General features: G+C 42.1%; 2 protein-coding genes across 11 annotated transcripts in view; one reads left to right on the forward strand and one right to left on the reverse strand.

Annotated features, from left to right (window-relative positions):
- The window catches only part of HNRNPH3 (heterogeneous nuclear ribonucleoprotein H3), a 45,447-nt gene extending 40,907 nt beyond the window's left edge, over positions 1-4,540 (reverse strand). For 2 of the 10 annotated variants that reach the window (XM_054728990.1, XM_054728989.1), the window contains exon 1: positions 4,331-4,539. The gene's annotated coding sequence lies outside the window, so the exon portion shown is untranslated. Of the gene's footprint in view, positions 1-1,626; positions 1,651-4,311 lie in introns of those variants that run through there. The other 8 variants (XM_028151440.2, XM_008145445.3, XM_054728988.1 and 5 more) reach the window with 7 other exon arrangements.
- Positions 3,603-13,524, forward strand: part of PBLD (phenazine biosynthesis like protein domain containing) — a 35,172-nt gene continuing 25,250 nt past the window's right edge. The window contains exon 1 of the mRNA XM_008145447.3: positions 3,603-3,792. The gene's annotated coding sequence lies outside the window, so the exon portion shown is untranslated. The remainder of the gene's footprint in view (positions 3,793-13,524) is intronic.

Below are 13,524 nucleotides of genomic sequence, written 5' to 3' on the forward strand. Positions count from 1 at the left end.
GCACACACTCCCCAAGATTAAGTTTTAAATGATTAAACTAGGTTGAATTTCAAAAATGGAGGTAAAAAGGCCACTTAAGTTACTGAACATACTATATTTAAAAAGTTACTGCTTTACTTTTAGACACAATTTTAAGAAATGACAATACATTCACATTCAAAAAGTATTAAAAAGGGTACAGTGAAAAGACCTCTTTCCCCTCCAAAAAGACCCACCCAGCCACCCAGTTCCCTTCCCAAGACAATCATCCTTCCTTATTTTAAGATTCCAGAACACTTTAAAGAGGCTAATGCAGAAGTCCTTCAGCTGCAGAAACTTACCAGAGCTTACAAATTTCATTATGCAGCTGTAGGAATCCTACTCACCTGGTTATTTCAAAAATTTCCCTCACCACTTCCTCCCCTGTAAACAAAACAATTTGTTCACTCGATTCCTTTATGCTCAAGAATTATTTCATACCAACAGGATTCACTAATACTTAATTTCACATGATTGAATTATCAGTGCAACTGTTAGGGGCAGCATCTGCAAAGAGTGAAATTCCCCTGCCTAAAATTCTTGCATTTAAAATAAACTAATGTAGAATTTCCTAAATGTGGTTATAAATCAAATCAGCTCTGCATAGGAATAACTTCTGGTGCCCGTTTTTTATTGTTGCTGTTACTTTTTAAATATTTTTATTGATTTTTAGAGAGAGAGGAAGAAACATCTATTGGTTGCCTCCTGCATGCCCCTTACTAGGGACCAAGCCTACAACTTGGGCATGTGCCCTGACTAGGAATCGAACCGGCAACCTTTTGGTGCATGGGAGGATGCTCAACCAACTTCGCCGTACCAGCCAGGCTGCTGTTGTTTTTTTAGTCCTAGACAGAGATCCCAAAAGTGAGATTATGCATTTTTATTTGACATTACAATTAATTCTTATGCACACAAATAACTGGTATGGACTTAGTTTAAGAGAAAAGAAACTGGGCTTGAATCCCTAAAGTCTGTCACTCACTGGGTCCTTAATTTAAGCAAGTACTTAACAGCTGTGTCCAACTGTAAACATGCAGCAATGCTGCCTATACTTCACTGGACCACTTTTAAGAATTATTCAGTGCCTGGTCTGCGGCGTGATAACCACTCAATGGTGGCCATTTTAAGGGCACCGTAGAACTAATGAAATGTACCACAAAATAACAGGTTGAACCTTCTAGGACAGAAACGTATTGAGTCTTAAAAGGACACAGTTTCATGTTTCCTTGGAAACTGTCTAAAGCAGAGGGAACAACACTATTCTAGTAGCCCTCAATGTAGGCCTCAAATCAGTCTGGGGGGAAAAAAGAGACATTTTGAAGATCTAACCATTTTCTTAAACTGTTGTAAAAACAAACAAACAAAACAAAAAACAACAGCACCAACTTAAATAGCTGTTTCCTATAAAGAGTGATTTAAGGAAAGGGAAAAAGTGGAGATTTAACATTACACATCACTTCCTCATGAAAAAAATCTAAGAACTTTGCAAAGTCAATCTAATCTGTTGTGAAAAGATGTTACTAGTATGGTGCTTTTTATCATTTAGCATTTTTTCAATGTGAAGATATTGTTTTGGGAACAAATACAAAAAAGCTGAATATAGATTACCTTTACTACAAGCACTAGTGAGCCAACTAGTTTTGATTTTCGGGATCAGTTACGCCAATGTGAGCCTATATAAAAACAACGAATAAGGCACAACATCTTTAAAAAACACTAACTCTGGTCGGGTGGCTCAGTTGGTTGGAGCGTCTTCCCACACATCAAAAGGTTTCGGGTTTGAATGCCAGTCAGGGCACATACCTGGGTCGCCTCTGGTCAGGGTATGTACATGAAGCAACTTTATTCGATGTTTCTCTCCCCCTCCCCTCTACTTTCTCTAAAAATTAGTAAAAGCATCCTTGAGTGAGCATTAAAACACACACACACTCCAAAGTTAACACAATTTTAAATTATGGAAAAGTTAAGCAGATTCAGAGGAAACTTTTAAAAGGGCGATTCTTCATCACCTGTGTTCACAGAGTACACAATAAAAACGGAAGCACACACTATTATCTCTTTAAAACCTGAAAATTGAGTCTAGAATTCTACTTAGAAAACCAAAAAAAAAGTTTAAAGGCATACAACCAACTTTGGTACCTTAATAAAGCTGTCTCAGAAACCACCTAGCTTTTACTAATTATTCAGGATAATCCATCTCATCCTTTCTTTGCAACAGCATCATGGCCAATCACAATTGTTTTAAGATTTCCAAGTGTTAGCACCAATTAAAAATACCAGCAGTTGAAGTATTAGGACAATTTTAGTGAGTTTTGTATGAGACTTTAGTTCCTTAGTAAAAGCATCTAACAGATTATAACAGAAATTATACTATCTTCTTAAGCATACAATACAAGAAGGGTTTGCTGCATCAATAAATAACTTTCTAAATGACAATCCTCTGGTCCTAAAAAATGAGAATGAACTTCAAATTTCGGCAAAAAATTTGGTGATATGTTAATTTTAAATCATTCCCCCTTTCAAAGTGCTCACTCAATTAAAAAAAAAGGCACACCACTAATATCTAAAAGAAGGAATAAAAAGGAATTTGAATGAGTTCTTTATTACATTCAGCCACTTGTTTACTAAAACGAGGACATAAAACACACACTCTCTGTTAAAAATTTAAAGGCAATTTACATGGATTTCCCGATTATGATGCAGATGAGGGCAGAAAAAAGATTTCTAGGGCAATCATATTAGGAAGCTGTTATATCATATATCAAAGCCCCAAAAGTAGACCAACTTCTTGTAAAGATTCATATGAATTAGTGGAAACTCTTCTTCCCCTTTCCTATTGTCTTCAGTGCAAATTTCCGACCCAGTTCTCCTGTGTTCTAAGGACCCATCATCCCACTCTATATGGACTGGCTTTGGTGTGTCTCTCTGTTGAGTAGGCCTCTGCTCTTGTTCAAAATATTACGACAGTTCTACACTAGATTAAAACAAAACAAAACATGCCCAAAGAAAAGAAACACCAATTGTATTTTTAAGTCATTTTACTTCTACAGCCTAATGCCCGCCCCCCGCCCCCCCCGTCCCCCCCAGGTCTTCGAACAGTAACTCAGTTCCTATACATAGACACATTTTGCCTTCACGGATTGCTTTAACTTCTTCCAAATGTAAACGCCTACTTCAACTCTAACCCGGGATGTGCCAAACTACACAAAACCACTGCTCAACTACCCCACTCCCGCCCCAAAGGCCAATAAGCCTCATCGCACCGTTCACTGGGCCCAGGCGACCTATTTGAAATACCCATTTCACATTCCTATTTAACAAATCACCCATTTTTCCTCCTCACAAACCAATTACCCACAAAAATCTTTAAATACGTTTAAGATAAGCGTGAATAAAACAAGAAATAAAAAAAAAAAAAATAAAACCCCGTTGGAAGAGGAGTACGTACTCTTTTCGAAGTTCCAAATCTGGAATATAAGGGCCGGCTAAGCGTCCTTTATTCCTCCCCGGAGACTTTTCGTTTATCTAGCTGCCCTAGAGACCGGAGAGCTAGGGAGAGCACGCCCCTTCCCCCGCCGCGCCGCCCCGCCCGGCGGCCAAGCCCGGCCGAAACCTCAGCCACCGGGCGGCAGATTACAAAGGAGGCCCTCCGCCTCCTTTGTCCTGGCCTCGGGAGTGGAGCGCCTTCGTCGCCATTGGCTTTCCTCCCCCAGCGCCAGCCTCTCTCATCTGGAGAATCTGCGTCAGAAGAGACTCGCAGTCCCGCCAGCCCAGGTAGCCCAGCCGAGACTGCGGAGGGAGGGAGGCCGGGCCCATCCCGCGCCATTTCCATCGGGAGCGCGCCCGCCAGCCCAGGACGCCACCACCCACCGCCCGGCCTTTCCCTGCTCGCTCCGCTCCCCACCCGCACCCCTCCAGGGCGCCCGGACCATCCTCCGGCCTTCCAAACCAGTTTTCGGAAGTTGAGGAGCCGAAGTAGAGGAGGAAGGGCGGGAAGCCGAGGCGGCCGCGCCACCGTGCCCAAGATGGCGGAGGCCAAACCAGCGGGGAAACGGGGAAATGCTGGGTGACCCCCACGCCGGGCTTCGGTTTCACTCACTGAATTCCACATGAACGGGTCCTCCCCCCGACATGCCGGGCCCCCCCCCCCCCGCGCCCCCGTGAAGTGGGAGATCGCCTGGGAGGCGCAGCCTGGCCGTTTCCGAGCGGCGACCTCCACACTCCCCCTCCCCCCGCCCCAATCTCTCTCGTCCTTCTCCCGACTCCGCTCACGGAACCACCAGCCCAACCTACCCCCTTTTACTTCAGATACCCTGTCAAGCGACTGCAGCGCCCGCGGGGTCCGGCCGGGAGGAAGAAGTCGCTTTCCTCGTGTAGCGCTCCCACAACGGTTCTTCCAACCGTCTCCGGCGGAGGCTACCGCTGAGGGAGCTGCGCAGCAGAGCGGCTGGCTTGGGGGATGGGAGAGAGCGAGCGAGGAGGGGGGTGGCGGAGCGAGAGCAACGGAGACCGGCCGGCGTCGTTCTCGCGAGACGAGAGCGTTGGTCCCGCTTTGGCGCAGCCGGCAGGTAGTGCGCTTGCGCGCTACTAGGGGCCTTGGTTGGACGCGGCGAGGAGCCGAGGCGGGTCCAGTTCGCGAAGGGGCGGAGAGTTCCGCTTGTCTCTCCGACGGCGCCGCCATCCGAGTTTCAGAACCCACCTTTCTGGCCTCTTGGAGGATCAGTGGCCGCAGGGGTCCTGCCCGCGTGTGTTGAAAGAACCGTGGTGTCTTGGTTTGGAGCGGTTCTCCGGTCCTCTGCGCCCCAGCACAAATTCCAGCAGGGTCCCGCGCTCACCCTAGCGTCACCTGCGTGCAAAGGCGCCGCGTGGTTCAGCCGCCAAACACTGGCAAGGTTTTCCTTGTCCACCATGTTTGCATTATGCAGTAAAACTAGCTGTTGTTCACCACTGGGGAGATGCGGGTATCCAGCAGACCATCTGGGGCCTGGGGCTTCTCCGTCCTCGCTCTGGCGCTGCGGCCCCGCTGCCCCACAGCGGGCCTCGTCTGGGCGGCTCCCGGATTGATTCCCTCCCTGCCCCGTTTCCTTGCAAATCTCACCTCGCCTTCGCATTCCTCTGGCCTTTCATCTCTCGCCCTTGATCATTTGAGTGACTGGCTCGGCGCTTACGGGCCCCCTCGGGTTTTCTATATCGAGCTTTGCCTTCTTGAAAGTAGTGCGTACAAGTGACACCTAATAAATAACCTTTTGGTTATGCTCACATACCACCAAGGTTCCTAGTGACACCTGTTTTTTAAATTATTATTTAAAGAAAAGCAAGCTGAATTTTGGGGGAGGATGAAGGGCAGGCATGGTAAAGAGATCAGTGCAAGTTAAGGCCCTAATGTAGGAACGGACATGAAGTGAGAAGGGGGGAAACCAACGTGTAGAACTTCAATATCCAGTCAGACCATGCTTTGTACTGCGGACATTGGGAAGCCTGTGGAGGGTGGGATAGGGGCACAAAGGGTGTTAGTAGTGAAGAAACTTGAATAATTCCCCCCCGCCCCCGCGTCCTCCCCCCCCATGAGATCTGGAGTGTGTAGGATGGACCCAGGAAGTTAGTTACCTTCAGATAATGGAAACTTCCATTTCATGACTTTAATTCAACCTCAGATCTGCTCAAGACAAGTGTGGGACAGAGTCTTGAGCTCGCCCCTGCCCCTTTCCCGTGCCCGCCCCTTCCCCCCAGGGGTTTCACTAAGCTCTCAAAGCCCCCCCACCCCCGTCTTTTGCCTCTGTAACTTGTTTCCTGAAGCCCATTTCTTCTACTGCTCATTTCTTCTACCTCTGTGACTTTCTAAATAAACGTTCTTATATAGTTTTTAAAAATATATATATTTTATTGATTTTTTACAGAGAGAAGGGAGAGGGATAGAGAGTTAGAAACATCGATGAGAGAGAAACATCCATCAGCTGCCTCCTGCACACCTCCTCCTGGGGATGTGCCGGAAACCAAGGTACAAAAGAAAGGCAAGTGTGGGACAGTAAGAATTGGCTAAGCCATAGTGCTGTAGTGCCTTTCTTGAGCCCACGCTCTCAAAATGCCCCCCAGAGAAAGGGGGAAGGTACTGTCTGGTCATCATTACAAGAGACAGGAAAACAAAACCAGGATAATAACAATAGCTCACATTTATTGAGAACTTGCTTGAGCTAGGTGCTGTGCTCAATTCACCCACTCTTTGCAACCCTGAAAGATAGTAATTATTATTATCCCCAATTTACAGGTGAGGTGCCTGAGTTTAGAGAAGTGAAGGGGGAAAAAAAAATGCCCAGGGTCACACCGGTAGTGACAGAAGCTAGGATCTGAACCCAGGTGGTTTTACTCCAAGGGCAGGTCATCATTTCAGGTGAATTGAAGTTACTTCCCCTAAAAAACACTGGACTTAACAGGAGACCTGCCGTTAACCATTAATTGGCTGCAGACTTTTAAATAGGGCTGAGACGTGATGTTCTGGTGTCACTGACACTACGAGCACCCCACCCTCTTCTTTTCAAAATAACTGCTGCGTTAGTAAAGACGCCAAGATCTCACACTTCAGATGGAGTTCTTTCCTAGTTTCAAGTCACATCCCTACTTTATCCTTCCAGTCTTTCCACCTGAATTAGTAGATGGAATTCTGTAATCCATTTCATCCCTTGCCTGAGTTGGAACAATCTATTTACTGCCCGGTTGAGTCTGGCATTCTTTCCGCATACTTACTTTGTGTAATTAGGCCACAGTCCTAAAAGCATTGTAATGGTTTTTTTATCACCACACCTTGATGTTTTCTTTGGACATCATATCTTTGTAGTGTGCACTCTGCTGTTTGCAAGTGTGAGTGCTTAAGAAGAACTTGAAGCTAGTACATGTAGAAGCTAGTACATATATTCCTTTTGCTTTTTTTTTATCATTATAGCAAGTAGGAAGTTTTGAGTTTTGTGTTTTTTTTAAATATATTTTATTGATTTTTTACAGAGAGGAAGGGAGAGGGATAGAGAGTTAGAAACATCGATGAGAGAGAAACATCGATCAGCTGCCTCCTGCACACCTCCTACTGGGGATGTGCCCGCAACCAAGGTACATGCCCTTGACCGGAATCGAACCTGGGACCTTTCAGTCTGCAGGCCAATGCTCTATCCACTGAGCCAAACCGGTGAGGGCAAGTTTTGAGTTTTTAAAAAAGTATGCTATATAGGGGTAAACCTAATTTTATTTAACTTCCTACTTTACTATTTTTCTAAAAAAAAAAAAAAAAAGGCTATCAACTATTCCCATTTGCAAGTTGAATCCTGTAAGTATGGCTTGGTGCCCACTGCTCCAATGATCCCTACAGAATGGTTTCCAGCTGGATCTTCGTGGAATTGTTTCCATAGAGATGATTAGAAATAAGGGCTCCCAGCTGCTTTTTGTTTTTTTTCTATTTGTCTTCCTTTCAGTCATTTCAGTGCTTTCCTATAAGCATAGAGATCAGAGGGACCCTGGAGAGGATCTTGTTAGAGACCATAACAAGAGAAAAGATGAAAAGGGAGAAGGAAATGGAAGTACCTACACCACCCATAAGACAATGAACATGTGATCATGTATTACACCATCAAGAGGAGAGGAGAGGAAAATTCCATGCAGAGCCTAAGAGAAAGAGAAAGTTACAGAAATCCAGAGATTGCACTTCTGGGGGAGGGAGGCATATTACCATATTTTCCAGTATATAAGACGACCCCCAACTTTTCCAGTTAAAATCTAGAGTTTGGGATATACTCACCGTATAAGACTACCCCTCTTCCAACGCACACCAAATAAAAATTAAAAAAACATCAGATTTGATTTCAATATGGTAATTTTAATTCAAATGCTTATGACATGCAGGTACTTAGCAGGAAAACTGTCACTTATAAACATAAGGCTGTTTGTCATCAAACATAAAACTGTGCAAGTGGATTAAACTTTTCCTAATTCGCTCTAAAGCTGAAAGGAAGGATAAGACAATAAACCCAGGGGAGCTGCCATGCGGTTTGTTTTCTAAGCTGTCAACCAAACTGGAACTGATGATGATAGGAGGACGATAACAAACAAGAGAGAGAGAGCAAGTGCCAGGCAAGTCCCTGGCGAGTTAGCAGCGCCCATCATAACTGCAAGCAAGCCACGGTATTTTTACAGGTTTTGCTGGCGTGACAGTTTCCCTTTAAAAGCCTTCAAAATCCTCCCGTTCGCCATCTGATATCATAAGTACATCAATGACCTCTTGTGATACATTTGTAAGGCAGTCATCGTATGGATCGAATTCCGTATCAGATAGTGTGGTCTCAGCTTCGGCTTCCTGTTCATCTTGCCACAAGTAGTCGTCCTCCATACCATCTAATGAATTTGATATGCCACACTTCTTGAAAGACTTGGTTACTGTTTCTGCATCAATATCATTCCAGGCTTTTAGGACAAACTTGCACAAAACATCCAGCTTTGGAGCACGCATGTTTCCCCCTTTTGTGAATGACTTTTCGCCGCTAACCATCCATTCATTCCACTGTTCTCGAATGCGATCTTTAAATGTGTTTTTCTGGGCACAGCGCCGCTCTCTCTCTTTTTTCCAAACCCCGGGTGTCCCAGACGCCTGCAGCTGGCTCCGCCCTTCACTTACACCTTCCTGGTGAGGTGCCCCCTCACCTTGTCATCGGACCGCGTTAAGTCACTTCTTTCCACGAATCCTGGTGAGTGGATTTTCTTCTACCGTCCTTGTACCGCGCCGCCCTTGCTGCTTTCATACGGTCGCTGCATATGGTGGGGGGAGCTCAAAAACGGCCACGGCTACATCCCCGTCATATGGGGTGAGCACCTGGCCGCACTCCATTCATTTCAATGGAGCCGGACAGAGACCGTATGCGGCACAAAAAGGAGCCGACCGACCGGAGACGCTTGTGGTCTCCGTCCGGCTCCATTGAAATGAATGGAGTGCGGCTGTTTTTGAGCTCCCCGCACCGTATTCGGTGACCGCAGATTCTCCAGTCCTGCTCGGAAGTTTCAGCACCCGCCCTATAAGACGACACCCGACTTTTGAGAAGATTTTCCTGGGTTAAAAAGTCATCTTATACGCCGGAAAATACGGTAACTAAAAATTGGAAATTGGTTAAGATAGTTATTCACATATTCCTCTAATGACATTCTAAATTGACATAAAAACTGGATTATCATAATCTTTTTGCCTATATGAAAAGCATATAAGTTAAACATAGCAAAACTAAGTTTTTAGAAGTGTGACTAATTAAGGTAGTTAATGCCTTTTGAACACTAAATCTGTCTTACTAATGTTTTGTGAAATACTTATTCTTGGATTTATATTATATATACCTTCCATCTTTAGAAAGAAGTGATCTTCCTTGTCATGATTCCAAATTATTTCTCAGGACAAGGCTTCATTAACTGTTAACATTCTTAATACTTTTTTGTTTCTTTAAGTCATATAAGTGTTCATCTGGGACTAGGGAAATTCAAAGGTGTCACCCAATTTTAATGATTATACACTAAGTAAGCAAATGGAAATTTAAAAGAAAGAAAGCACCTAACACACTAATTTTTGAAAATAATTAAAATTATTGAACATTCTTTTTGTTCCAGTGGACTGATGTGAAGAATAGGGAAAACAGTTACAAATTATAGCTACTTAAGAAATTGAAGTCAAATTATTGTACTGCTTTTATTGTGTCATAAGCACATTAGTAACTTAGAAAGCAGCACAGATACAAGAGTAGCACACTGTTTCCTGCCCTCCCACCCACATGATTTTAAGCTTCTGACTGGTAGATAAAAATACAGGTTTCATTATATATGTACCTATGCCAATGATTGTTATATTGGGGGTGGATGCACTTTAAGTAACTAATTTTCACCACCATCTAGCCTAGTTATTATGGACCAAGAAATAGAAGAATCAGGAGATAAAGCTCCAAAGATTACCAAGAAAATCAATGGCAAAATTTAGAACTGTCTTCATAATCAGGGAGTCAATCAGGCCGAGGCTCCAACCCCAGTTCTGACACTCACCTACCAGTTGTTTGGTTCTGAGGCAGTTAACTTTTTGGAACCTCAGTTTCTTTTTAAAAATGTATTGATTTTTAGAGAGAGAGAAAGGGAGAGGGAGAGAAACACCAATGAGAGACCTCATCGATCTGCTGCTTCCTGCACACCCCCTATTGAGGATGGAGCCTGCAACCTGGGCATGTGCCTTGACCTGGAATCAAACTGTGATCTCTTGGTTGATGCTCAACCACTGAGCCACACCAGCTGAGCTGAACCTCTAAAATGGGTTGTTAGGTTGTTATATAGGGTAGTGATTAGTAGTTGAAATAATAAAAATCCCAGTCCCATCCTATTTCATGTGCGTTTGTCATATCATTATTAATAAAAGTGGTTCATTCCTATTAAGCAAGGCCTTGCTTGTACCTAGCACTGGATCCGGCTCTGCAGTGCTAGGGTGGTCCTGGGTGGGCTTCAGAATCCTGTCGACTACACCAAGTAAATGTTGATGTAAGAAAAATTCAAGCCTGTAGAGAGTTTATTTAAATCAAATCGATGACATATGCCAGGGAGCAAGATCTCAAATGATCCATGGCTTTTGTTTGTAGGTTGATAATCAGCCTCAAATTAGATAATTTTGGCTGAAGTGGGGAGCATGGATATTGAGAGGGGGAGAAGAGAGAAGACTAGGAGGAGGCCCAGCAGAGATGATAAGCACTTAAACTAGAACAATGGTATTAGGGATAGATATAAGAGGATGTCTTTGGGAAATAGTTAGGAGCTATTTTCAGCAGGATTTAGTGGTTGATTAGAGGGGCTATGGATGGATGAGTTAAAAAAAAGTCAAGGGTGAATTATTTTTAGTTTAGGGTTGGATGGTAGGGACAGCAACTGACATAGGAAATACAGGAATGTTGGGTATGTTGATTTAGAGATTCCATGTACAATCCAAGTGGATATGTCTAGAAGGAAATTAATATATGCTAATTAACATAGATCTGGTATTCATAAACATATGTTTTGCTTTTACATTCTGGAAGCAAACTTGCTATAGAATATGTTGTAAAAATTGGAATTAGAATTTATTAACTTATACTGAGGAGTAATGAGGAATGAGAATTACACTTAATGTAATTACTGATCAGATAGGGTTTAAGCTTGTCATTTTGTATTGGTTTCTATATGTCTTATGTCTTTATTGTTCCTTTATTCCTTCATTTATTGCTTTTTTTGCATTAACTAGGTATTACATATGAATATACATAATATACTATATATTTATAGTAAGCATGCATTTGTAAGTGTACATAAAAAACAGGATACATATAGAGAGGGCTACAAGATTTTAAAAGTTATTATTTTATTATTCATGGGATTATAATAATCATAACATTAAAAAAAAACCACAATTTCCCACAATTGCTAAAGTTAAATCCATGTATATAAAGACATAGATAATATATTTCTCTAATGACTTTGTAGACTCAGTTTTCCTCATTTAATTTCAAGATAGAGCAAGACTCTACCAGTACTTTACAACTAGATTGATGTCTTTAACTGTAAGACTGTCCAAAAATTCAAAATTCAATATATAAACATGCAATAGAATTTGATAGTCAAATACAGCTTATTTATAGAGTAGTAGAAAGAGCCTAAGCAGTTTTTGGCATACATTAAGGATTTTACTACTGCAAAAAGTACTGAATCATGCTTTGCTAACTTAGAAAGGATCATAGCCGAAACCGGTTTGGCTCAGTGGATAGAGCGTCGGCCTGCGGACTCAAGGGTCCCAGGTTCGATTCCGGTCAAGGGCATGTACCTTGGTTGCGGGCACATCCCCAGTAGGGGGTGTGCAAGAGGCAGCTGATCGATGTTTCTAACTCCCTATCCCTCTCTCTTCCTCTCTGTAAAAAAATCAAAAAAAAAAAAAATATATATATATATAAAAAAAGAAAGGATCATAAAATCAGTTTATAATTTTTCTGGAGTCTGCTCTAATTCCTTGAACTTCTTCTAAAAAAATAAATTTTATTAAGTTAATTGTGGTGACATTGGTTAATAAAATTATGTAGGTTTCAATTGTATGATTATATAATACATCATCTGTATATTGAATCATGTGTTCACCACCTAAAGTCAAATCTCCTTCCATCACTATATATTTGAATCCTTGATCTTCTTAGGAGGCAAGAATGTGGGTCTTATTTTCAAGTAGTCAAAGTATTTTTTTTTTAAATTTGGTTGATAAATGGTTAAGTCATGATGATAAGATGAGAACTGTAAACTTACACAGAAAACTAAAAAATTTCCAAAACAGTTGGTGTTTGAATATAAACATAGTTTAGGAATTTGGAACTAGTCTACAAATATTTTAACAAAGGCAGTATTTCAGAGCTTCGATTAAGTCTAGGAAATATGTGTAAAGTAAACACAAAGCAGCTGAGTGCCATATATGTATGATCTTAGTAGCTAGGTGAAACTAATTTGAAAATAAATTTTCATCCAAATATTTTTTTATCCTCACCCAAGGATATATTTATTTAATTTAATTATTATTTTCTTTTTTTAATTTCTTTATTGATTAAGTTATTACATATGTGTCCTTATTCCATTACCCCTCTATCCCCCCCCACTCATGCCCTCACCCCCCTGTTGTCTGTGTCCATTGGTTAGGCCTATATGCATGCATACAAGTCCTTTGGTTGATCTCTCCTCCTTACCCCCACCCTCCCTTACCTTCCCTCTGAGGTTTGATGGTCTGATAGATGTTTCTCTGTCTCTGGATCTGTTTTTGTTCATCAGTTTATGTTGTTCATTATATTCCACAAATAAGTGATCATGTGATATTTATCTTTCTCCGATGGACTTATTTCACTTAGCATAATGCTCTTCAGTTCCATCCATGCTGTTGCAAATGGTAAGAATTCCTTCTTTTTTCCGCCTCGTAGTATTCCATTGTGTAGATGTACCACAGTTTTTTAATCCACTCATCTACTGATGGGCACTGAGGCTGTTTCCAAATCTTAACTATGGTGAATTGTGCTGCTATGAACATAGGGGTGCATATATCCTTTCTAATTGGTGTTTCTAGTTTCTTGGGATATATTCCTAGAAGTGGGATCACTGGGTCAAATGGGAGTTCCATTTTTAGTTTTTTGAGGAAACTCCATACTGTTCTCCACAGTGGCTGCACCAGTCTGCATTCCCACCAGCAATGCAGGAGGGTTCCTTTTTCTCCACATCCTCGTCAGCACTTGTCATTTGTTGATGATAGCCATTCTGACAGATGTGAGATGGTACTGCATTGTTGTTTTGATTTGCATCTCTCAGATGATTAGTGACTTAGAGCATGTTTTCATATGTCTCTTGGCCTTCCTTTTGTCTTCTTTTGAAAAGTATCTATTTAGGTCTGTTGCCCATTTTTTGATTGGGTTGTTTTTATCTTCCTTTTGTTAAGTTGTATGAGTTCCCTGTAAATGT

The sequence above is a fragment of the Eptesicus fuscus genome, chromosome 17 (assembly GCF_027574615.1).
Source record: "Eptesicus fuscus isolate TK198812 chromosome 17, DD_ASM_mEF_20220401, whole genome shotgun sequence".
NCBI classification, from domain to species: domain Eukaryota; kingdom Metazoa; phylum Chordata; class Mammalia; order Chiroptera; family Vespertilionidae; genus Eptesicus; species Eptesicus fuscus.